Raw genomic sequence first — 25794 nt, 5'->3', positions numbered from 1 at the left:
TGACACAAACAAACAGCAAAGATGGGACCGCCTCCAACCACCTGCTTTTGGATGTTTCAGTACAACAGCAAGCAAAACAGCTGGCAGGCTCCAAAGAAGCAGATTCACAATAATTAAAGGTAGAATTGCTCTGCTTTGTCATGGATGGCAACTGGGGTGCTTTAATTAAAATATTAATCAATAGCCAATATTTTGTAATAACTGTAAATGAAAAGTAGCCTTTAAGCATTATGTAAGATTTGTTTTCATTTTTAAAAACATTACATTGAGCAGAAGCAGCCAGTCTCAAAAAGACTATATATTGTATTGTATTATCTACATGAAACTAGAAAAGATACATCTAGTATAAAGAGACAGAAAGCAGTTGAGTAGCTGCCAGAGCTGGGGTTGGGGGAACTCACTGGGAAAGGGCTTTGTAGAGTGATGAAATGTCCTATGTCTTGACTGGTAGTATAAATTTGTCAGAATTCACACAGAGATTCACTTGAAATCTGCATTTTATGATAGGTAAATAACAGAAATAAAAAATTGTATCTCAATGAAGTTGATTTAGGAAAAAAAGCTCCTGTTGAGGGGGGAAGTGATGAACACTCATTATAAACAGTGTAAACAATAAGGAAAAGTACAAAAGGAGAAAAATAACATCATCCTAAATACAGGATGCTACTGGGCTTCCCTGGTGGTCCAGTCGCCAAGACTGCGTTCTCAACACAGGGGGCCCTGGTTTGATCTCTGGTCAGGGAACTAGACCCCATGTGCCACAACTGAGTGTTAGCATGCCACAGCCTAAAAGATGCCACATGCCACAATGAAGATTGAGGATCCCATGTGCTGCAACTAAGACCCAGTGCAATCAAATAAATATATAAAAATAAATATTAAAAAATAACAATGTTGCAAAAATTAAAGAAGGATGCCATTAATGCACAAATAAAAACATGAAACACTAGAAAAAAAAATTCAGAGAAGGAAATGGCAATCCATTCCAGTATTCTTGCCTGGAAAATCCCATGGACAGAGGAGCCTGGCAGGCTACATACAGTCCATGGGGTAGCAAAGAATGGGACATGACTGAGCACACTAAAAAAACTATATTAATCAAAATGTTTCACAAAAAAGGATTATAAACCTCAATGTAAAATGCAAAATTTGACAACTCCTAAAAGATAACAGAGAAGAAAACTGAGATGATCTTGGGCGTAGCAACAACCTTTAGATACAACACCAAAGGCACAGTCCAAGAAAGAAATAATTGACAAGCTGCACTTCACTAAAAACTTATGTTGTACAAAAGACCACATCAAGAGAATGAGAAGACAAGCTGCAGACAAACCAAAGAGACACATCATGTGTCATCAAGGAAATACAATTAACAACAAGCCACCACTACACACTTCTCAGAAGGTCCAAAACCTGGAGGAGCAGGGGGTACAGAGGAAATTTCTGTACTTTCCCTCAGTTTTACTGTAAAACTAAAAGTGATCTTAAAAAATTCAGTTTGAGGAACAAAACTAATTTTTTTTCATATACCTAATTCAGAAAGCTGGGCTTCCCTGGTGGCTCAGTAGCAAAAGAATCCACCTGCCCATGCAGGAGACATGAGTCCAATCCCTGGGTCAGAAGATCCCCAGGAAAAGGAAATGGCAACCCACTCCAGTATTCTTGCCTGGGAAATCCACTGGACAGAGGAGCCTGGTGGGCTGCAGTCCACGGGGTTGCAAAAGAGTCAGACGCAACTTAGCGACTAAACAATTCAGAAAGGCACAAAAGTGCTCACATTTCTAAGCAGGGTGGATTCAAGCAGAGCTGCCAGGTGCTCTCTGTCCTGCTGGGAAGAGCAGAGACAGCTGGGGACAGACGGTGGTCACAGACTCTGAAACCCATCTGCTTTGTCTGAGAAGGGAAACTAATTTCGGGCTTCCCTGGTATCTCAGCTGGTAAAGAACCCACCTGCAATGCAGGACACCCCAGTTCTATTCCATGGTCGGAAAGATTCCCTGGAGAAGGGATACGCTACCCACTCCAGTATTCTTGGGTTTACCTGGTGGCTCAGACAGTAAAGAATCCACCTGCAATGCGGGAGACCTGGGTTCAATCCCTGGGTTGGGAAGAACCCCTGCAGGTGGGCATGGCAACCCACTCCAGTATTCTTGCGTGGAGAATCCCCACAGACAAAGGAGCTTAGCAGGCTACAGTCCATGGGGTCGCAAAGAGTTGGACAAGACTGAGCGACTAAGCACAGCATAAACTAATTTCCTGACAACACTCATCAACATCACAACAACTAACAGTTCAGTAAAATTCAGTCTGTCCATAAAACTTGATATAACAATGCGTGCTCATGCTATTGGCTTGATCCAGGAGTGTACTTTAAAATAGCTAGTATAATGTGTGTGTGTATACACACACACACACACACATGCATATATATACATACACACACACACACACACACATGTGTATATACATACATGAGTTTAAATACTGCTTCATTCAAACAAGTATTTTACAAGACTTTTGTGAGACATACACAAATCCATCTTCCTTGACAGAAGTCTAAGGGCAGGGCTGAAATCCTCCCATAAAGCTTGGGAGCAATAATGATGCACTTGGGCAGCTGAAAGAGGCCAGGCTAAGAATCACCTCTGACACTGAGACTACTGTATGATCAAGACTCTAGCCTACGTAACTTGACCTTTAGCATTTAAGTCAGAAAGATACCCAAGATGTGAACAATCAGACATCTTCAGCCAAACTACAAGGTACCTCTAGATTCATGCCTTAGATCAACGTTTCTTCCTGTTACATGAACCTAAGGTAATTACTTGTAAAGTATGCAAATACATCTGCTATTTACACAGGTGTGTCCAACTTGTAAAAAAATCCATCATGTTATACTGTGACATGGGTACTTTATGTACTTGTAAAAGTTTTATTTATATCTGTACATGTATTAAATACATATGATATAAATTCACATACATCAATGTGTACATATATAAAATAATTAACAGAGGTAATGTCAGGTATTGATAGAGACTCAAATAATGAAAAGCGGTGACATTCTGTGGAATTGCTATTTGCAACCACATAACAGCAGCAACAGCTGAAAACAGTTCTACAAAATAATTTCATTCCAGTAGCAACTGCTGATGAATCATCAAATACAGCTAAAGGCCTCCCTCAACTAGATTCATTAACTGAATACTCATAAAAATCTGCTGGGATTTTAATGTTGTACATTACTTTCACTTTTAAAAACACATAAAAAGGAAGGAAGAAAAAGAACTGGAAGGTGTAAGGCTATCCAGAAACTGATGGCTGGAGCTGTTGGAGCAGTTTCCGGTGTTTCATACACTAGTTATTAAACCTTACTACTTCTTACCACCTCCCACGAAAAATAATGACTTCATCACCAACCAAGTGAAACCACCCACAATATCATTTTATGATCAAAACTACCTGATGTAAAGGGTCAAATGTTACCTGGAGCAGACTGAGACTGGTATGTCAGTGAATCTGAATTAACCAGAAGTCTTTTCTGTATCATTTGGCACAATCACAAAAGACTTCTATCAAGAGAAAGATCAGCCTAAAAAAGAGTAAAAGCGCTTGGATCAATGTATTTGTCCAGATTTCTTAGGTGATCTCTTTACTGGCACAGTTACCAGGTAACTGGAAATATCTGTAAGCAGTTGTTCAGCACAGTAGGAAGAGTAACCTGAGTGAAATATGAAAATGCACCCACACCCACCTTAACACCTAAGGGATCATCATTAAGAACTTAGGAAAGCAAAGAGTCTAAAAGTCTTCTGTCTACTTTAAAGCAAATGGCCTCAAGAAGGCCATCACAAGATGCAAGTGCCTCTCTCCCAGTAGTCACTCTTTACATTAACAGCTCAAAGCTCTGCATTTGTTAGACTCCCCACCCCGAGACAAATAGAGTGAAGCCTGGGTGGTACTAGTGGTACAGAACCCACTGCCAATGTAGGAGACCTGGGTTCGATCCCTGGGTCGGGAAGATCCCCTGGAGGAGGCATGGCAACCCACTCCAGTTTTCTTGCCTGGAGAATCCCAGGGACAGAGGAGCCTGGTGGACTACAGTCAATAGGGCCGCAAAGAGTCGGACACTATTGAAGCAACTTAGTATGCATGTATGCATAGAGATACAGATCTCAGAATGTTGACTAGAAAGTACTACATTTAGAGTCACTAAGGCTCTCTAAACTGTGCCCCATATTCTTCAACCATCAATAGTATTTCACACAACATTAACACCATGGAAACAAGATAATACAGGTTCATAAAATATGCTTAATTTCTCATAGCTTTTTAATAGACTAGAACTCTGACTCCCTATAACCAGTAGTAAAACCCATCTACAGAACAATCATAGCCATGCACCCAATGCTCATGCTGGGCCCACACCACACAGACTCGAGTGTCGCCCTGCTCAGACCACAGATCCTGGAGGCTGCCTGGACAACCTCCTCCCTGCTTCCTGCCCCTGAAAGGGAAAGAAACCTAACTCCCTCCCTCCCCATGCCCTCGTGGGTTTCTGCATGCTTTTAAAGTCTGCCCCATAAATAATCAGCAAACAGCGACCATCGTTGTTTACCTTTCTAATCATGTTTCATTCTGCTTTGTTCAATGTTTAGGTAGTTTATCTTTAAATGCTAAGGTCCCAAGAGGAAAACTAGATAATATCCCTCTTTGTGTCTGCCCAGAGCCTAACACTGTGCCTTTTAAATAACAGTAATGGACAGACTTTGGGGAACAGTCAGCTAAAATTGTTATGTTCCATACCTGAAAGGTACTGTTGAACCTGAAAATGTTGCTACTAAAGAATAGCGAATGTAGCTACAAACATCACCTGTAAGCAGAAGCTGTAGTTCTACTCCTTCCCCCCGCAAGATCCAGCCTGTGACCAACAGCATGCTCACTCCATGTGCAGACACCCCTCAGATGCAACACGTTTAAAAATGAAGGTCTTCCTGCTACTTCCCAGACCTGCCCCCGGACGCCCACATCAGAACTCTCAGGGTCCCTGTGGAGGCCGATCCCTCCTTTCCTCCTACATTCAACCATTCACCATGTCCTGTCGTCCTCTTCATGTTCCTGAAATTAGCCCACTTCCCCCCTCTGCACGCCACCTCTCACCTCACCAGCCTCTCAATCATCCTTACTATGGACTTACAACTGTCTGCCTCCACATGACTAAAGAGCAATTGTTAAAGTTGTGTGTGTGTGTGTATACATTCACGCATGTCTATCTTGTATTAGCTCACTTCCTAATGTACTAGCTGACCTAATATATTAGCTCACTTCCAATCTGAAAACTTGCTCTTAGAATCTAATCTAAAAATCTAGAATATGGCTTAAGAAGACCTTAGACAATATAACCCCTCCTCCCCTCACCAGTTCATCTGGGATCACATTCCCCTTCACATTCAGAGCCCCAGTCTCAGATAAACAACAAGGTCCCATTGTACAACTCGGGGAATTACATTCAATACTGTGAAAACCATAGGGGAAAAGAATATTTAATAAATCACTTGGATGTACAGCAGAAATTAACACAACATTGTAAATCAATTATACTTCAATTAAAAATGTATAAAGAAAAAAACCCAGAGAGCTCCAGTCTTAACTACTTGCGGTCTACACCACAACAAGCTTTGCCTCAGCTCCCAGTTTCCATGGACCCTGTTCCCTCGGCCTGGGAACACTGTTGCAGGCCCCGTGCTGTCGGCCATGCTCAGGTTCTGTTTAACCACCGCTTCCTCAGGGTGAGCCTGGACTAGATGGGCTCCCTCTGCTCCAGGTCAGACCTGTGCCTCCCATGCCCTACTGGGCACACTCTCCTCCCAGCTTTGACAGCAGCCTTCCCTTCAAACACAAGCGGAAATCCTGTCCATCTTACACCCACCATCAAATTCCTGCTGTACCAGCTCTTGCTGAGTCCACAAGTACCAATATTCATTCAGGTGTAATGTAGTCCTGGCCAAAAAGACTTTAACCCCAGAGCATGAATGTTACCAAGTAGCAAGCTTCTGTCAAGATGTTAAGTACTTGGCATTGGCCAGGCTAGAACAGTAGTTGAAAACAGGAGTCCAATCCAGAAGGGACTTACAAGTGAGATAAGGAAATAGCTTCCACATAAAGGTACTAAACTGGGACTTCCCTGGTGGTCCAGTGGTTAAGATTCTGCCTTCAGCATGACAGCCCTTATATGCAGAATCTAAAAACAAATGATACATATGAACTTATCTACAAAACAGAAACAGACTCAGACAGAACAACTTATGGTTACCAGTGCAGAACAACAGGGGGAAAGGGCAGTCAGGGAATGTGGAATGGGCATGTACACATTGCTATAATTAAAACAGATAACCAAAAAGGACCTGCTGTATGGCATAGGAACTCTGCTCAATGTTATGTGACAGTCTGGATGGGAGGGGAGTTTGAGGAGGATGGACATGTTTACATGCATGACTGAGTCCCTTTGCTGTCCACTGAAACTATCACAACATTGTTAACTGGCTATACTCCAATATAAAATAAAAAAATTTTAAGAAAGACTCTGCCTTACAATGCAGGGGGCACAAGCTTGAGGCCTGATCAGGGAACTAAGGTCCCATTTGCCTCTAGGTATGGCCCAAAATGTTTAAAAAATTAAAGTACTAAACAACAAGGTATTATTTAAAGGTCAACAAAATAATCCATGGTTGTATAGTGTTGAAAGAGCACAAGAGAAAAGACGATCTTTGAGTGGGATCGTTAAAGGATGGGCAGAATGTAAATATAAAGGAAGATACCACAGGGAGAAAATGCTGAAGCAGCCAGTCCTGCAGGTGTACATATTTCCAGGAGTCCAGGTTTACATACAAGCAAAGGTCTGATTGGAAGGGAAGGGGATAAAAGGTCAATGGGACTGAATTGATTACAGATCAAGTTTATAGTTTTTAAAGGTTAAAGCTGAATACTTAGAGAGTAGCACAATATGAAAAACAATGGAAGCTGGGTGAAGGGAGAAAGACTCCATCTGATTAGGACTAACAGCCTGAACAGTGGACCATGCCAGCGAGTGTACTTCAAGTGTGTTCTCTGACTTCAAGCCCTTGACAGCCCTACAACCTGAAAGCTATTATTAGTGCTCAGTTAACACATGAGAAAACCGAGTCTCAGATTATTTACAACCTGTTGTTGTTGTTTAGTCACTCAGTTGTGTCCGTCTCTTTGCGACCCCATGGACTGCAGCACATCAGTCTTCCCTGTCCTTCACCATCTCCCGGAGCTTGCTCAAACTCATGTCCGTTGAGTTTGTGATGCCATCCAACCATCTCATCCTGCATCGTCCCCTTCTCCTACCTTCAATCTTTCCCAGCATCAGGGTCTTTTCCAATGAGTCTTGGAGCTTCAGCAATCTACAACATATTCAAGGTTAATATAGTTGGTAAGTCTAAAACTGGGGCTTGATTACAGCAACTTCAGAGCCCTTAAGGGTCCACAGGGGAGAAGTCCTCTTTGAAAATAGTGCAAAGCAAGCAGTGTTTTTAAACCTAACAGGGAAGAGCCAACTCATTGGAAGGACACAAAAGCAGCATATTCAGTGAAGCAGCAGCTAGAGCAGCAGCAGCGAGGTCAGAGGTTGAGCAAACTCAGACCAAGACAGAAATGCCGTTACCAAGAAATCAGTGCAATAGGCTGTCAAGGGGAGAAAGCAGATCTAAAAATGAAAAACAGATGTTCGAATTCAAAGATGACTCCACAGCTGCTAATCTCAGATAGGAAACAAGATAGTCATGCCATAAACAGGAATTGGGGACATATAAAAGTGGACCTGTTTTTCCGCATTAGGTCCTTGCATGAGGTCAACACGAGCAATCCAGTTGCAATGTCCACCAGACAGTGTGGACAATGATAATGGAAGCTTGCAGAGAACAGGTGAGATTAATATTATCAGTACTAATGTTATGCTTAAGAAAGGTATACTTCTTAAACCAAAGGAGACATTGTTTTAATAATAATTTTTTAAAAAACTAATAAATGTTAGCCAAGAAAAGGAGGAAAAACATCTAATAACACTCCCCCACAATCCCATCTTCCCTAAGCAGTCCTAGCAACAGCGCTTCTGCATATGTCAGCTTAAGACAGAAACTCCCAGCCACCCACCCACTCGTCCCCTGCAAACGATTCCACACCCATTGCAATATCTTTGCGGCATCTTTTTGGAGCAGAAAATATTGAGACTAGCCTGCAGAAGTACATGTAGAAATCTCAGCCACAAACTAGGCTTTCATCCTACAGTAGCAATTTTTAAACTTCTAACCAGTTTAAGGCATTACAAACAAAAAGATTTCTATTAAATGTCAGGAAACCAACGATGGATTTCCATTAGCAACAAGGTACAAAAAGACATCTGCAGACAATATAAAAAATTACAATTGAAAATGTCATCTGATCTCCTTATCTCCATGACTAGCCTATCAAAACAATTTTTCAAAAGCAAGTAACAGAACAAAGCATGCAATGTATCTTTTCTGCTGCTGATCATTTTAACACCGTATATGCCCTTAGGATTACAGAAACATCCATATGTTAAAGAGCATTTAGAAAAAGATGGAAGGATGCAAATTCCTATCCACAATTGCTTATGAGGAAGAAAAGGCAAGAGAACTGGGAGGGGCGACAAATTATGCTTCAACTACCATGTTTCCTTTCTTTCATTAAAAAAAAAATCTGAAATAAACAGGCCAAAATGTTAACATATGTTAATCTGGAGTGAAGGTCATAAGATGTTTACTCTGGTCTCTTTGTCATTCAAATGTTTCTGAAATTTTACCCCAACTATTCAAGAGGAAAAAACGAGCCAAGGCTCTCAACCTAATGAAAATATCACCCAGAATATATCTGATCCATCTTGCTGCCTGAATGACCCCAGCTCCACTGGGTGAAGCTCTTGTCTTTGCCATGCAGCCAACTTCTATTCTGGATGTATTCCAGAAGAACCTAATTAGCAGATCTGAACTGATATTCCCCTATGGGGTGGGCCTTAATTATGGGTCAGTCCTCAGTGGCAACAACTAGGAAAGCATCCATGTCTCTCAGGGGAGCTGAAAGATTCCAGAAGGAAGAAGCTGCTACATAAACCCATCACCTCCCTCCCATCTCCATCCCCTCCTGGTTCCCTGTCCTCCCCCCGGCATCTCCCAGGGCCAGTCCTCCATGGGGAAGCCCAAAGGCTCCTCTCCACCAGGAGAAACCCAGCACCAGTCTCCCGGGCTCCTCCTTGGCTCACCATGGAGACACACGACAGCTTCTAGAAGAAGCCAGTTACTCTCTTAACCATCCCTGAAAACAGATGGGCAGGAGGACATAAGCATAAGGGCAATGCCCCCTCCAAGGACACGTCTGTTCATCTATTCACGCTGCCTCCTCTGTTTCTTTAAGTGTCCCTAACACCAAACCCGGGGAAATCAAATCTTAACTCTAGCTAAATGGTCTTGTAGGATTATTATGACACAGGATGACCATGGGTGCCCAGGAAAGAACGTTCAATGGAGGTCAGGCCTTTTGAATGGGACAAAGGCCTAGGCACCTGGGGCTTCACCACTGTACCCAGAGAATAACAGGGGACCCGACACAGCTGCACCCAGGGCTTCCAGAGGACAAGGAACACATGAGCTCTTGCATCTTGTATCCTCCTCACTTTTTTTTAAATCAACAAGGGATTCATTTTAGCAACTGCCAAGATCCTTTAAACTAAGAGGACAAAAGCACATAAAAGGCAACACTACTGCGCATGCACTCAGCACTTTCAAGTTTTAGGAAGAGTAAGATATAAAGAAGCAACACAAAGATCTGCAGTTCACACCACCGGTAACAAAACACCGTTGAACAGGGTTTCGGCATAAAAAAGACAGTGCAATTTCTAGTGCTCTAGACTCCAGTTTAATAATAGAGCAATGAAACTTCTTAGACTCCAGACCTCTAACATAAGGCCAGGGCCCAGCCAAGAGAGGGTATGAGGAACGAGGCTTGAGCATCTCCAACCCAGGAACCTCCATACAACAAGATCTCCACACAACTGTCCAGGGTCAGAAGGTGGGCACATGCCTGTGACTCAGCCCAGGATGTTGGCTCAGACCACATGGAAGGCGATGCATGCCCCAGAATACATTCAACTTATGACCGGAGTAGAAGGTCGGTAAGAAAGAGTAATGGAAAAGAACCACAAGTGGGCCTAAATAGGACAGGCTTTGAAAGTCACAGGGTTAGAGCTGGAGGGCCAAAGCGTTGATGATCGCTTCCAAAAAGGATGACCACATCTGCACTGCCACAAGGTCAAGAAGGGATGGTAAAGGGCAGGGACGCGCTGGCCAAGCCGCCTGGACAAGAGGCAAGCAGACGTGGTGTCCGAGGAACAGCAGCCACGAAGCAGCACAAAGGAAGACACAAGAGCATCTGCTCACTGACAACCGCAAACACGAGGACATCAGCCTCCAAGCCCTCTGTGCTGCGCTGAGGCACTCAGTCGTGTCTGGCTCTTTGGGACGCCATGGACTGTAGCCCGCCAGGCTCCTCGGTCCATGGGATTCTCCGGGCAAGGATACAGGAGTGGGTTGCCATACCCTTCAGGGGACCCTCCCGACTCAGGGATCGAACCCAGGTATTCTGCCCTGTAGGCAGATTCTCCACCACCTGAGACAGGGCAGGAAGAAAACTCTTGGAGGTGATGAATAGGCTCCTGACAGAGTGTAGTGATGGTTTCCAGACATACATGAATCTCGAAACCAAATAAATCGCAGACATCAAATACCTTCAGCCTTTTGTATGTCAATCATACCCCAATCAGGGGGTTTGCAAAAATATTTTTTGTCTTACAGTTTACACTCATTTTTTTTTTTCATGTAGAGTTTTATTTATTTATTTATTTTCCATTTATTTTTATTAGTTGGAGGCTAATTACTCTACAATATTGTAATAGTTTTTGCCATACATTGACATGAATCAGCCATGGATCTACATGTACAGTTTACATTCTTAACCATTAAGATATAAGGCCTTATGCTTTTCAGTGACCAGGGCAATAAACATCAATTAAACTAGGAAGCAAGCTGAAGAAACAGTCTCTAGGACATAGGAGACTGGAGGTGGAGTCACCGTTCAGAACTCAGCCTGGGCACCCCACGGGGTGGGAGGGAGATGGGTTAGCTGCAAAGCTCAGAGGACCTGCTGTCCATGCACATTGCCTTAAAGGAAGCACGTGGACCATTCCTGCAGACCTCCTAGGAACACAACACAAGCCCTGACGTTCTCACAGGTAGGTGCCCAGGGAACCACGGGCCAGAGAAAGGGATCCACACTCCAGGAGCCCTGTCCCTTCGGCTGATAAGACAGGGATCTGAGTGGGATGCATGGTGGACTCCCAGATGTTCTCTGCCAGCCCAACCACAGTCGGCGTAAAGAGGTCACCGTTGGTTTTAGACAAAAGAGCAGTTGAAATCCATGCTAATTCTGAGACACTCCAACATCCAGGTGATGCCACAAAGCGAGTGCACACCTGCTTCCACAAATGAGGCTCAGGTGGGCTCAGTGGACCGGAGCTCGCTGGCACTGCGGCAGTTCAGAGTCACTCACACAGAAAGGACGGCCAGAACTGAGATAACAGGCAGTGGCACGCAGTGGGTAGGACGCCTGAAGATGGGCCAGGGACATCCATACACACATCCATGGAGCCACTCCCACAACTGCGGCACAGGAGCAAGGAGAAAAGCCAGGGGCAGAAACAGCCGAGCAGAAGCTACGCCGTCTGAGAAGTAGGAGAACGAAGCTCCCCAATCTGGCATGAAATCCATTCCATCATTCAGCCCAAATCCGCATCCGACCCACCCCTGCCACAGCGCCCCCACCAAGTCACCCCCTTGCCAGTGTCCCTCTGCCCTCCTTCCCCATCTGACCCCTGCTACTCCAACAGGGTGAATTATCTAAACCCCACCTGTGACCAGGACATCACCGCAAAGTCCGACAAATTTGTTTCTCCAACTGAGGTCTCTTGTGGAGGATGAAGGGTGGGCGTGAAAACTACACATCATTCTGGAATGTTGGGGCTTCCCTGCTGGCTCAGTAGGTAAAGAATCTGCCTGCAAAGCTGGAGACCTGGGTTTGATCCCTGGGTTGGGAAGATCCCTGGAGAAGGGAATGGCAACCCACTTCAGTATTCTTGCCTGGAGAATTCCATGGACAGAGGAGCCTGGCGGGTTACAGTCCATGGGGTCACAAAGAGTCGGACATGACTGAGGGACTAACACTTTTACACTTTTTCACTTTTCTGGAATGTCAATGTTACACAATGGCAAATGATGTTGAATCTGTCGAATCAAACAAAAACTTCAGAACAACCTTATGCTCGCAGTGGGCTACTCTTTGAAGAGCCTCAGCCTTCTCCTAGGCAAATCTCTGTTATCGAGGGGTGCACTGTGGTGAAAAATTTTAGTACACTGGCCAAAGTCAGTCAGACTCGTGTTTCTCCAGATTAAGATAAGAAACCAAAGAAAAAAAGGCTGAAGACGTATAAAAGAGAAAAAGTCCAATATGAATTTAAATCATATGGTAGTCTCTTACTTTCTGGACTCTAATGTTTTAGAAGAACAGGTGACCTGGCTTTGAGTCCAAGCTTTATCACTTCCTAGTTATATGACTCAGGGCAAATTATTTAACTTTTCCGTGACTTGTTTTTTTTTTTTCCATCTGTAAAACAAAAATGACAATAACTCAAAGGGTTGCTCTAAGAATTAAGCACAAATATCTAAAGAGAGCTAGCTTAGCACAGGGCTTGGTTGACAGCAGGAGACTGGCTATTATTTGTAAATTCCAAGTCTGCCCCAGTCTGTTAAAGTGTTCTGAGGCTTTTGCAAGTCCACAATTAGGCTCAGACAGGAAAATGTCTATTCTGATAAGCAGTCCCGCCATACCAGTCAGTCTGCCCCTGAGGGATATTTTAGGCTCCATACACAACAGAGTATGTTGTCAAGAGTCCTCTGGAGATGGAGAACACCAGAAGCCAATCCAACGTCACTCTTTGTCATTTACAAAGTTCAAGACACTGAGCCAAAAACAAGTTAACAAAGCTCAGTGCTTGAACTATGTACACTTTTCCAAGGACACCAACCTGAAATACACAGAAGAGGAAGGTGTGAAGAATCCCACTGCTGACAGCTCTTACTAATCAGTGGCCACGCGGGGTTTCACAAATGTACACAAATATTGATATCATCTTTTGTCAACTAGGTACTAAGTAAGTATCGCTCAAGTGATGAGATGGAATGTGGGGAGGGAGGGGTAGCTCAAAACCAGCCTGACCTGAAGCCGAAGGACCTGCTCCACTCATGGCTGGCACCAGCAGGAAGCAGGGTGAAAGTCTGCCCTGAGAGACTGGAAGCACCGCCCTCTTTTTCTCTCACCCGAATTCCAATAGACTGTCTGGTTCCATCTGACTTGTAGCCCAGATAATGTGTCACCTACAGCTTTCGGTTTCTCCTAAGAAACTCTTTATTTCCTAGCATCTGTTTCTCAATATTATAAATTTTTAAGAGGGGGAAATACTGTAATAAATAAAACCCACAGAGCCCAAGCACTGCAACTAGAGAGTAGCCCCGACTTGCCACATCTATAAAAGAGCCCGAGCAGCAAAGAAGACCTGATGCAGCCAAAACTAGTCATAAATAAATAGATAAATAATTTTTTAAAGGTCAACTTTTCACCTATTTTATTGCACTATCAACACTTTCAAGGCAGGATGCCTTTTACACTTTCAAATCTGTTCTCGGAACACAACGTAAGATACATGAACGGATAGTCACATGTAATAAATACATCACTGTAGAGGCAAGAAAAGTCTTGGTTTAACTCAAAAAAAAATATCCAGTTCCCTTAACAGCACCAAGAAGTGTCTACCATTATTTTTTTTAATTCAAATAAGTTAAGCTACTTTAAGAATACAACAAAAGGACTTTTCTATTCATAGTTTGCTTTGGATTTACTTCTGCAAACCAACACAATTTAGCTTGCTGTTTCAAAGAAAAATGATGAACCCATTTCTTCATCCTGAACCTGCCTGTCTTATAATCTTATAATGTTGAAAACTAATTTTTTTAAACCGAATATGTAACCTGCCTTTCTATACTAACCATATCTCAAATAATTCCTCTTTATAAAGAAATCTAATAAATTAGAAAGGGAGACAGAATTTAAATATTGCCATTTTGCAAACCCCTAATAAAAAAGGGGGGTTTCCCAGGCAGAGCAGTGATAAAGAAGGCAGGGGATGCAAGAGACACGAGTTTGATCCCTGGATCAGAAAGATCCCCTGAGAAGGAAATGGCAATCTGCTCCAGTACTCTTGCCCGGAAAATTCCATGGACAGGGGAGCCTGGAGCGCTACAGTCCATGGAGTCACAAAAAGTTGGACACAACTCAGTGACTGAGAAATAAAATAATAGATCTAGAGAATGATTATTAATGACCGTGAATACTACAAAGAGGCAACCAACATTATCTGAATCCAGCTACAAGTACACACACCACACCATTGTGAAGCAATATTGTCCCAAAAAATAGACACTGAGTCAAATCAAGATCAGGTTACCATTTACATGAAATAAAAGAACAGAAGAACAGGTTAAACCACACATTAAATTGAAAGCATCACAACAGGTTACTACCTGTTAGAACTCTTCTTAATTATGATGATGTCACCAAGCAAATATTTTTTGATACACACACACAGGACATTTCTTGCAGGTTTCTTTGTGATTATCTCCACCTTAAAAGAAGAGGAAAATCAGCCAAGTAATAGCGTGCTTACAGATGCACTTACAGTGTTAAGAGAGAAAAATGGGCCCCTTCGTACAGGTCTGGAATTGCCAATCTCAGAAATATTTGCTTTCCTAGTGTTACTAAGCTTTCTATCGCTGGGAAAAAATACAGCCCTGCTGAGCCAAGATGTAGCAAGTCCCTGCTTCTAAAAAGATCACTTTGGGAGGAAGAGAAGAGGCTGGATCTGGTTCAGCACCCCAAGGAGACAGAGTAGAATGAGGGGCTGGCACTCAGCTATGCTGTAGGTATCAGGAGCCAGCTCTTTGCTCTCAAGATCCAGGAACTCTGGGGCGCCTCAAGAACCTTTCAGGACATCCATGACATTAAAAATATGTGACAACGTTAAGAGGCTGTGCCATTAAATACAATAAATAAAATTTCCTGTTTGAAATTGCAAACCAGTAAATACTACTAGATACAACCCATGCAAACAAAAACATCCTTAGTAATTTTTAAGAGTGTGAAGCATACTGTGACCAAAGGTCTGAAAACTGCAGCTACGAGAACTGAAGCTGAGGTCAAGGCCATGCATCTTCAAAGGAGCTCTCAGAGGTGACTTTGCTTTCTCCTTCAAATGAAGCACCAAAAGTTGGCAGCCCAGCAGGAGCAAGGGGACAGAGCACTTTTAACTCCATGTGGTTATAAGTCAAAATAGTGAAAATGAGCAGGAGACTGGCATCCAGGGTTCCGGTAATGTTCTGTGTCTTCACCCAAGGGCTGGTTACACAGTGTGTCTGCTTTGTGAAAATTCAGTGAGCTGCACACTTAGGACAGTCGCATTATATATTTCTAGGTATCAGGTGTATGCATTTCTCTAGGTATATCTTATACTTGAATAAGTTTTTTAAAATTCACAGTTTAAGATGCAGAACAACTTCCGGTTTGTACTAAGAGGAGTCATTATATACAACTTACTTTGGAAGAGCCTGATGAAACTAATCAAATAATTAACTTTAAAAATTTAATTTTAATTTAAAAGCCTCAATACAGACAACCGTAACTTTTATGGATTAAGAGCTACATAGCATCTAGGTTGGCTTCCTTGCCAAGATCAGGAAGAGAAATCTGGGCTTACCTCTCACGTTTTTTAAACCGCAACAATGAAGTCACAATTTCTTAATGAAATCAAATACAACTGTAAAAAACAAAATCTCCCAATTAAAGGCAAAACTAAGGCCGGATTCCCTCTAGGGTATTAAAGCAATCAAGTGGCCTCTATCTCTGCTAATCTTCACTCATCACCACAAATCTAGACAAATGCAGTGAGGAGACCAAACACAGAGAGCGAGGTGGTGAGAAGTGGAAGGAAAAGACACACAGCCATTATGTAAAGATGAAATAATCACCTTCATAGAACACCCGAAAGAAAAAGTAGCCATTAAAATACAACAGACTCAGCACAATCGCTACCCCCACAATAAAGGTTAGATATAGACAGGTTAGCTAACTGACTTACATCAATATATATAGACATATCTGTATCAATAGGATTCCCTCCACTAGGGAGAAAAACAGGGAGAACAGGAGTAAAAAGTCTCTTTCACACAGAAACAAAAACTGAAATACCTGGGAATTAATCCAACAAAGAAGACATAGAACCATGGAGAAACTAAAACTGTATTGAAAAACCATAAATATATTTTCCTTTTTTCTCTTTAATTGGAGTACAGCTGCTTTACAATGTGGTGGTTTCTGCTGTACAACGTGAATCAGCCATAAGTACACATGTGTACCCTCCTTGCTGAGCCTCCTTCCACCCCATCCCACCCGTCTAGGTTGTCACAGAGCACCAGGCTGAGCTCCCTGTTTTACGCAACAGTTTCCCACTAGCCACCTAATTTACACATGTAGTGTACATATGTCAATGCTACTCTCTCGATTCCATTCTCCATGTGTCTCTATTACCACACTGCAAATAGGTATCTTTGATGCATGGCTTCAACCGTGGCTCTATGTCAGTATCACCAGAGGCCCTTTTTAAAAATTCAACTGCGCGCTCCACTCCCTAGAGAGTCAGTAGATCTGGGGTAAACAGGCATGTCTTTTTTAAAAAAACTATCCAGTTAATTCTAACATAAAGCCAGAGTTGAAAACCACCGGCTTAAATAATTTTGAAGACGCACAGATGGGACTCGCTTCCACATAGCAAAATATGTAAATAAGTTGCAGCAACCAAAATAAAAACAAAAACCAGTGTGGAACTGGAACAAACTAGAAACCCACCTTTGTTAACTAAGAATGGGGAAATATTTCCTAAACAAGACCTGGAAGGTGGAATAAATGGATGAATCAAATTATAATAAAAATTAAAAGATTCTGTTCAATAAAAAATCTTGACACGCAAAAAAATAACCTAAGAAAATATTTGCATTGTTTAAAATCTACTAAGAGATTAACATCGAGAATATACAAAAAAAAAACCTTCTGTAAATTAAGGCTGAAACATGCAAAGATTAAGAAACCCAACAGAACAAGAGGCAAAGAACACGTCAATGCCAATTTGCAAAAGGCGAAACCCACACACCTAAGAAGCATCTGACAGGATACTTAACTGTACTAGTAAACAGAATTGCCAATAAGAACAGTAACATATGTGCCCAAGATTGCTCCATCTGTGGCATCAGATTGGAAAAAATTATAAGGTCAGAAATGATCAAATGCTAGCAAGAACACGGGGAGTAGGAGCAAGCCACAGCCAGCCCAGGTAATAACGTGGCAGAACTCAATGAAATTACATTTATTCCCAAGAGAGAGGGCTGATGTGGGGAGGAAGGAAAACACAATAAAATAACATGAGTGGCTCTGCCTGGACCGGTATTGATAGAGGGCCAGTTAACTCCTGTCTGCACCCTGAGCTGGGGAGGGTCCCAGTTCCGACCACCTCATACACCCCATCACAGTATGTAGCAAATCCCCACACACTAGCCACTGCGCCCCACGCTGAGGACACAGCAGTGAAGACCAGGTCCCTACCCTCAGAGCTGACATCCAATGAAGGAAACGTAAAGAGGAAACAGATAAAATTACAGTAAGCTTGTGACAACTGTTACAACGGAAATAAATGGGTGACTGTGCCAGGAAGTGATGGTATGTGGGGCTGGGGGGCGGCAGCAGGGTGGGGGAACATCTGCCAGAGAGAAGTGGGCTCTTGGGGATGGGGTGGTGGGGGAGGGAACCAGGTGTCCAATAGCTGGGGTGGGACCTCCAGGAATGTCTCCAGGGCATCAAGGGCAGTCACCCCTCCCCAGGGGAGCCTGCAGGTATTCAAAAGATGACTTCCCTCCTGCAATGAACGCCCAAGAGCCACCTTTAAGACTCCTGCTCTATTAAGTGTGGACTACGATGACTGTAGCTAAACTCCAGTATATTTTGATCAAAGAGTTCAATCTTTTAAGGCGAGGGAAAAAGACATACTACCAATGTGAATATTCTACGTCCCTAAAAAAGGTTTCTTGAAACTTACTAAGATCCACAAACATCTCCTTCATTCATTAAACAGAAGTCAAGCACTCATATCTCTCCCACAGCACACTGCAGGGAAATGAGGATAAATGTAAATGTTTCTGTCCTTAAGGAACATACTTCAACTTTACAAGATTCAGGATCCTATGTATTTCATTCGCTAATAGATTTGTATGACTAAAAGCCAGCAATTACAGCATGCTTATAACCCTCCAGGCACTGTCCTATGAGTTTTTACATACATTCAAGGTCATGTGATACTCCCAACATCATAATACTACATTATTTCCATTTTAGAAACGAAAACCAGAGGTCAGAAATTTGCCTGTTGTCAAAGAAAGTACTAAGTAGCAGAGCAGGGATTCAAAGCCAGATCTTTCAAACGTCAAAGTCTGGGTTCTTCACCACTACATTTATATTCCCCCTGGAATCATGTCAGTGGATTCCGAAGTGTGGTCCTGGACCAGAGGCCTCACCAGCCATCACCCTGGAAGTTATTAGCGATGCGTATTCACAGGGCCTATTCCCAGACCTAAGAACTTAGAAACTGTGAGAATGAAGTAGCCGCTGGAATTTTAACAATCCCTTCCCACGGTGATTCTGAGACATGGTAAAGTTTGAAAATCTCAACTTAAAAGTTTTTATACTCAACTTTGTATATGTTAAAGATGAAATGATATCGTTTTGAAAATTCCAAAATAAGAAATTTTGATCCTATTTAAAAAGACTCTAAACAGATCAAAATGATATTAATTCCTCTCCTCACTGCCCACAGCCCAGCATCTCCTCCCCCTAAACATTATACCCTGATGAAATCGTCTGAAAAACAGTCAACTCTGATGGGCCTTACTGGGAACTAAATTCAAAACATGGAAAGAGCACAGAGGTCGAAAAAGAATCTTTTCAAGTCAAATCACAAGCCATATTAGGAAGAGGCAAAAAAATGGTTTCTATATCAGCTGTAGAAACTTCCTAAGTCTTGGTCCATGGCTCCATAAACGATTTTATCTTTGGCTCAACTCCAAATTTTTACAACATCATTTCCACACACTTCCAAGTGCCAGAAAAAGAAGTTACAACCCTCAGACGTATTTGATTCTCAAGATTCAAACTGCTTTAAGTACACATACAGAGGCACTGTCTTGCAAACAGCAAGTCTTTAATCCTGAGTAAAGCTGATCATAGGCTTTTGCCATATGTACACATACACGTGTACCTGCTCAGTCGTATTTGACTCTTTGTGACCCTATGGACTGCAGCCCACCAAGCTCTTCTCTCCATGGAATTTTCCAGGCAAGAATACTGGAGCAGGTTGCCATTTCCTCCTCCAGGGGCTCTTCCTGACCCAGGGATCAAACCTGCATCTCCTGTGTCTCCTTCATTGGCAGGCAACTCTTTGCCACTAAGCCACCTGGGAAGCCCCTTTTCCCGTATACACATACAAACTACAGCAAAAGTGCTATGCTGCTGCTGCTAAGTCACTTCAGTTGTGTCTGACTCTGTGCGACTCCATTAGACGGCAGCCCACCAGGCTCCACCGTCCCTGGGATTCTCCAGGCAAGAACACTAGAGTGGGTTGCCATTTCCTTCTCCAATGCATGAAAGTGAAAAGTGAAAGTGAAGTTGCTCAGTCATGTCCAACTCTTAGTGACCTCATAGACTGCAACCTACCAGGCTCCTCCATCCATGGGATTTTCCAGGCAAGAGTACTGGAGTGGGGTGCCATTGCCTTCTCCATATTCAAGGCTACCTATTTCTAATAAAGCCTGTTTCCAGAGGGAGTAGAAGAACAGGATCAAAAGTAAGTATATTGAAGGAGGGAAGAGAAGGGGACAACAGAGGATGAGATGGTTGGATGGCATCACCGACTCAATGGACACAAGTATGAGTAAACTCCAGGAACTGAGGATGGACAGGAAGGCCTGGTGTGCTGCAGTCCATGGGGTCGCACAGAGTCAGACACAACTGAGCAACTGAACTGAACCATTATTTTAGAACCTAACATATGCCAAATAACTCTTTTAAGCTGTTCACTTGCATACAAAAGTCATTCACTTTAGCAACTTCAGGATTCTGCTTATTTTACATAAATTTGAAGACGGAAGCATTAAGTGGCCCAAGCCTGGCCCTGGGACCGCTATAAACATGACTGAGAATGCTCACTGACTTGATTCTCTGGGCTCAGGTGCAGAGAACTCCAGGAAGCCCACACTCGGGCAGCTCTCTCGTCTCCCCGGTTGCTTACAACCACCCACCCTCCGTGCCCCAGCCCACACTCTCCCAAGAGCTGGCAGCTCTGCCAGGAGCTTCCCTCCTAGAAGGAGTGTCACCAACTTATTTCCCCTTCCCAAAGTGCCATCAAATCCCCCGAGGATCAGAACTACTTCCAAGAAATTATACCAAATTACCAAAGCTCTCCTGCCCACGCAAAGTCAGTGGAACTGAATTATACAGACACACACCACCCACCAAAGACCTTCCCACTGGAGTGCTCATCTTGCCTTTTAAAAGTCCAGTGTTTTCTGCAACACCTCACAAAATGCAATCACCCTAACTAGTCCTTCTTCTCCACTGCCATTTCTACACTTGGTGCGGCATTATCAAAGCAGCATCTGTGTTTTCTCATCTCCCTCCTGTAACAATTAGTGAGCAGCAATTAACCAGTAACTAGCAAGCCAACAGCTCCTGCCTTCCAGGGGAGAAAGCTCCTCTCTCTTTCCTACTTGAAGCTGATAATCATGCTTTTCTAAAATAATAGAAAGATTTATTACAAGAGAATTCAAGGAAAAAGCACAAAAACAGTTTTACACGCCTGGAAAAAAACTGTTTACGTGTTTGTTCATAGAAGGCATAAAACCACACTCAAATAGCTCCTCATGGTTCACATAAGATTTAAACAAAACACAAACCATTAAAAACAAACAGGTTCAAGTGTACAGAAATAAAAACCAATAAAATGACACTGTTCCAGGTACCTGTCTACAGCAAGAACCAGTTTTCTCACAGGTTATTTCTAAAATTACTAACAGCTTCCTTTACTTAAAATTCAGCTGCCAAGTCCTTCCAATTAATCTTATTTAATAAAGCTGACTTAAATCACTCATTGCAATTCTGTCTGAACTTCAATGATGACAGCTGGTGTATGTTTGTATCTTTGTCAGTGAAATGCTTATTAAAAAAAAAAAAAAACCTGAAATCTGCACTAAACAGCACCCGGTGCACCATCTAGTGGAAGTACTGTAATGTTGTAATTAAATCTTTTTTGAAGGGTAGAAACCCTTAACATCACAGGGGGGCTATGACCCCTAGGTAAGAATACAGGTAAATACTCTCTCTACAAGGCTTCCCTGGTGGCTTGGCAGTAAAGAATCCACCTGCAATGCAGGACAGCTGGGTTCAATCCCTGGGTTGGGAAGATTCCCCGGAGAAGGAAATGGCAACCCAACCCAGTATTCTTGAATGGAAAATCCCATGGACGGAGGAACCTGGCAGGCTACAGTTCATGGGATCACAAAGAGTCAGACACGACTTAGCGACTAAACCACCACCGCTCTGCAAACAGAATAAATCTTTCCAACTTCCCACATCACAATGCAAGAGATGCTCATCAAAAGAAAGCTCACTTTCTGTACAAATCAGCAGATGATAAAGGTTTCTTTAGGAAATGTTCTGCTTGGGTGCTAGAAATTTTAATTTGACCAGAAGAGTAAAAATTAAGTAAAGACATTGAGTGCATAAAAACACAAATGAGTAAAGAGAATCAGAACTGGACTGTCAAGGCCTGTGTGAGGATACTTTACTTAACAAATACGTTATTTCAAAATGTACATGTTCCACCCAGGAGAGCACCTGCCATGAAAACAAGGGATAACTTTATGATCAAATAGTTCCATTCAGTAATAAATAAGGCATTTTCATGTTCCTGATGACTAATAAATTTAACATAACCTAACAACTCCCTAGGAGTCCCCACACCTTGGCATTATTCAAGGAGTCCCTCCCATCCATCCAACTAAACCTACTTGCCATTAATCCTCGAACTCCCTGAACTCCCCTGCGTTACTCTCATCAAAGGATGGAGGATTTTACATGTTTGACACTTCTAAATTTATAGCAAAAACTCCCTGCAAAAAAAAAAAAAAAATCATAACCAATGTATTACCCTTCTTTTTTTAATTTATTTTATTCTTTTATCATTATTTTTTATTTGCCTTATGAATATTAACTAATTCAACTGAATTCAGAAAACACTACTCAAGCCCAATGCTAAGCCAGAGATGCAAACAAAGAAAAGACTTTCTAATGTGGAAAACGTCCCAAAACTTAAAATAGAGATTTTTCACTAGGTTAAAAGAGAGATGGCACCACTAGGTTTTCTTGCCTGTGTGAAAAATGACCTTTCTGGTGAAATTCAAACTATCTTAGCAACCTAGGAGAAAAAAAAGCCTAAGAGAATATTTCATTTGGAAATAACCATCTCCACCCCTGACTGGTGAGCATATGAATCAAATCGGCAGGCAGAAGCTTGACTGACAGCAGGAATCTTCCTGGATCCTGCATTAAACCCCTTAACAGGTGTATAAGAGCAGAAGTCAAGTGACTTGGGGCAGAATTCCCTTCATCTCTAGGGCCTTGAGTTTATGTACCTGCAAAATGGGCGTGGGCCGCACTACCTGCTTCTAGAGAGTTAAGAGGATGCTAATATTGATGGAGTGCGGTGAGCTGCTCAATTAAAAGACCTAAATGCAGTGCACCTGGAAAGGAGGACCTCTGCGAGAGTCCTCACTGTGCCATTTCTATTCAAACTCGTGACCTTCATTTCACTTGTGAACAAATGGAAAGTGAGAAAAGGCTTTTAAGCACGTCAGAGGAAAGGTAACATCAATCAAGGTGCTTCATCAGAGGTGAATCATCATTCAGTCATTGCAATCAACTGCCTAGGATTTGTCTGCAGAGTACTACTGCCTAGGTAGCAGGTGCAGCCCCCTAAAATCTAAAGCCCAGAGTCTATGTTTAGAAAAGCTTTATTATTATTATTATTCGAATGCTAACGTTTAAACAAATAAGAATAGCAATTCTACACCCACCCAAGGAGAGAGGCAGAAACAAAATCCCACCCCCACCATCTTCCACAACAGCTCGGCATCCTCGCCTCACCCCAACCGCCCGGCCCCCACTGCAGCCCAGACAAAGGTGAGTCACACTGCTGGGTCTGCTTGTCACGGAAGAAAAAGTCCCAAGTAAGTTCACGATAGAGGCTGCTTTGAAATTCAAAATAATAAATAAGAAGTAAATCGTGTGCCTGGGTAAACGCAGTGTGCAAAGCGCCGTTTCCAGGAATGCGTAACTCACACCACCTAAGTGCAGATACCTCTCTCGCTTAAAAAATAAAAAGCCGCCGGGCTGCTCACCGCTTATCAGCAGGTCCTTCTCCTCGGAGCCCGGCTGGCTCAACTCCGCGTTTCCCTCCACCTGCACATCCCCCGCCCCGCCGGCCCGGCCGCCGCCCCGAGTCCCGCCGCGTCCGGGACTCCGGGGGTCCCGCCCCCACCGCCTGCCAGGTGCAGCCGCCGCGGATCCCGGCGGAGGCGCCCGGGGCGGGCGGGAGGCTTCGGGAGACGCGGCCCGACCGGCCGGTGGCTGCGGCGGGAGAGCAGGGAGCTGGCCCGCCGCCCGCCCCGCGCTCGGGCTCGGACACGCGCTGCAGCCCTGGCGCCCCTTACCTGCTCCGGGCGGCCGTGGCCGCGGGAGGAGCGCTCTCTCAGGCGTCGGCAGCCCGGGGCCGAAGTACGGAGCCTGCGGCCGTGGCCGCGGCTAAGGACAATTAGCAGCCTGCGGGTTTCGGCACCGCCGCGGCAGGCGCAGGACTCACGAGCGGAGAACCCGGTCCCCCCCAACCCCGGGCTCCAGCCGCGAGTCACCGCCTTGGCCCCCGCCCGCGGAGGGGCGGAGCCTCGGCCGGAGGGGCGGGGCGGGAAAGCTCCGCCCACGGGGCGAGAGCACGGCGAGTGCCGTATAAGAGGCGCCTGGTGACTGGTCGCGGTAGGAGTGGGTGTCTCCGATTTGGAGACAGGCTCACCAGCAGCGCTTCTCTCATTGGTCAGCACAGGAAAACAAAGCCGAGTCCTGATTGGTGGCAACCCTGTAACTCCTCTCCCTCTATGCCAATCATGGAAGCTCCGCCTCCTCCAGCTCGGCTCCGCTCGGCTCCCAGGTGGCTGCGGAACTCGCGGTCTTCTGGAAGAGGTGCCTCCTTGAAGGGAACCCGGGGTACCCAGGTTCCTTTGCTGGAAGCGAGCTTCCTTGTTCCACCGAGAGTCTTTGATTTCCGTATGAACTTGGTGAATAACAGCTAATCTTCAGCATCGCCTGAATTTAGAGCGATCTCTTGGGTACTTTTTCTTAATGCTGCATAAGATTTAGAAGGAAATTGACATGCAAAGAAACGGCGTGCAGTGTTTTCACCCTTGGCAAGATTATGCTGGAGTGTTTTTTTAATTACCTTTTCCTGTTCCATATTAACGTGTAATTACTTTTATAATTAGAAAAAATCAATAGAAAATGAATAAGGTGCAGAGAATGGTGAAGGCAAACTTTGACGGCATCCGGGGGCTAATACTTCCACAACAGAAGAAAATAAACGCAACACCTGATGGCCATCAAAAATGTATAATACGATCTGGTATCGGCCCCCTTCAGTTGTCTTATAGAACTTTATAAATACCCTTTCCATATAACTACTATTTACCCAACACACAGTGTACAATGAAATACACTGTAAACAGATTTAGAGCAAGAACTGAGAATTCAGAGTACAAAATAAAGCTTTAATCCAAAAAAGTAGGCTACAGAAAGAAATTTAGAAGATAAATTGGAAAAGTCAGCTAATGGAGGGAATTTAAGAAAGAGAGGAATGACAGCTCTCAGAGATGAGAGAACTTTGAAGATTGAAGGCAGAGGGCAGTGGAGGGAGTGGAGATGAAGACCAGTGACCTGAAATTAGAGTCATCTGAGCCCTCAGACCGCATCAGCCCCTGTAAAAAGGCGGTGAAGCGGATCTCACTGGACACCACAACTGCTTCACACTCTAGCCACTTTCCTTTTCTGTTCTTTTTGTCATTCCCACGAGGTTCTGAAATAGGCTATTTGAAGTAAAGCACTTCATCCAAAGGGCTTCCCAGGTAACTCAGTGGTAAAGAATCTGCCTGCCGATGCAGGAGACATGAGATGGATAGGTAATGGCAAGCCACTCCATTATTCTTGCCTGGGAAATCCCATGGACAGAGGAGCATGGCCCGCTACAGTCCATAGGGTCGTAAAGAGGGGGACACCACTGAGCACACACCCACACTTCATCCAACAACTCTGTGAATTTTATAGTGTTGAGAAGAAATGGAGTCCGACAACAGTCAAACATAAGGAAGAAATGTTAGGATAAACATGAACTGGGAC

General features: G+C 43.6%; 1 protein-coding gene across 2 annotated transcripts in view; it reads right to left on the bottom strand.

Annotated features, from left to right (window-relative positions):
• The window catches only part of MPP7 (MAGUK p55 scaffold protein 7), a 215434-nt gene extending 191166 nt beyond the window's left edge, over positions 1–24268 (bottom strand). For both annotated transcript variants that reach the window (XM_061126383.1, XM_061126385.1), the window contains exon 1: positions 24066–24268. The gene's annotated coding sequence lies outside the window, so the exon portion shown is untranslated. The remainder of the gene's footprint in view (positions 1–24065) is intronic.
• Positions 24269–25794: the final 1526 nt, after the last annotated feature.

This window comes from Dama dama, chromosome 23 (assembly GCF_033118175.1).
Source record: "Dama dama isolate Ldn47 chromosome 23, ASM3311817v1, whole genome shotgun sequence".
NCBI lineage: Eukaryota > Metazoa > Chordata > Mammalia > Artiodactyla > Cervidae > Dama > Dama dama.
This window is presented reverse-complemented; position numbering and strand designations above follow the sequence as displayed.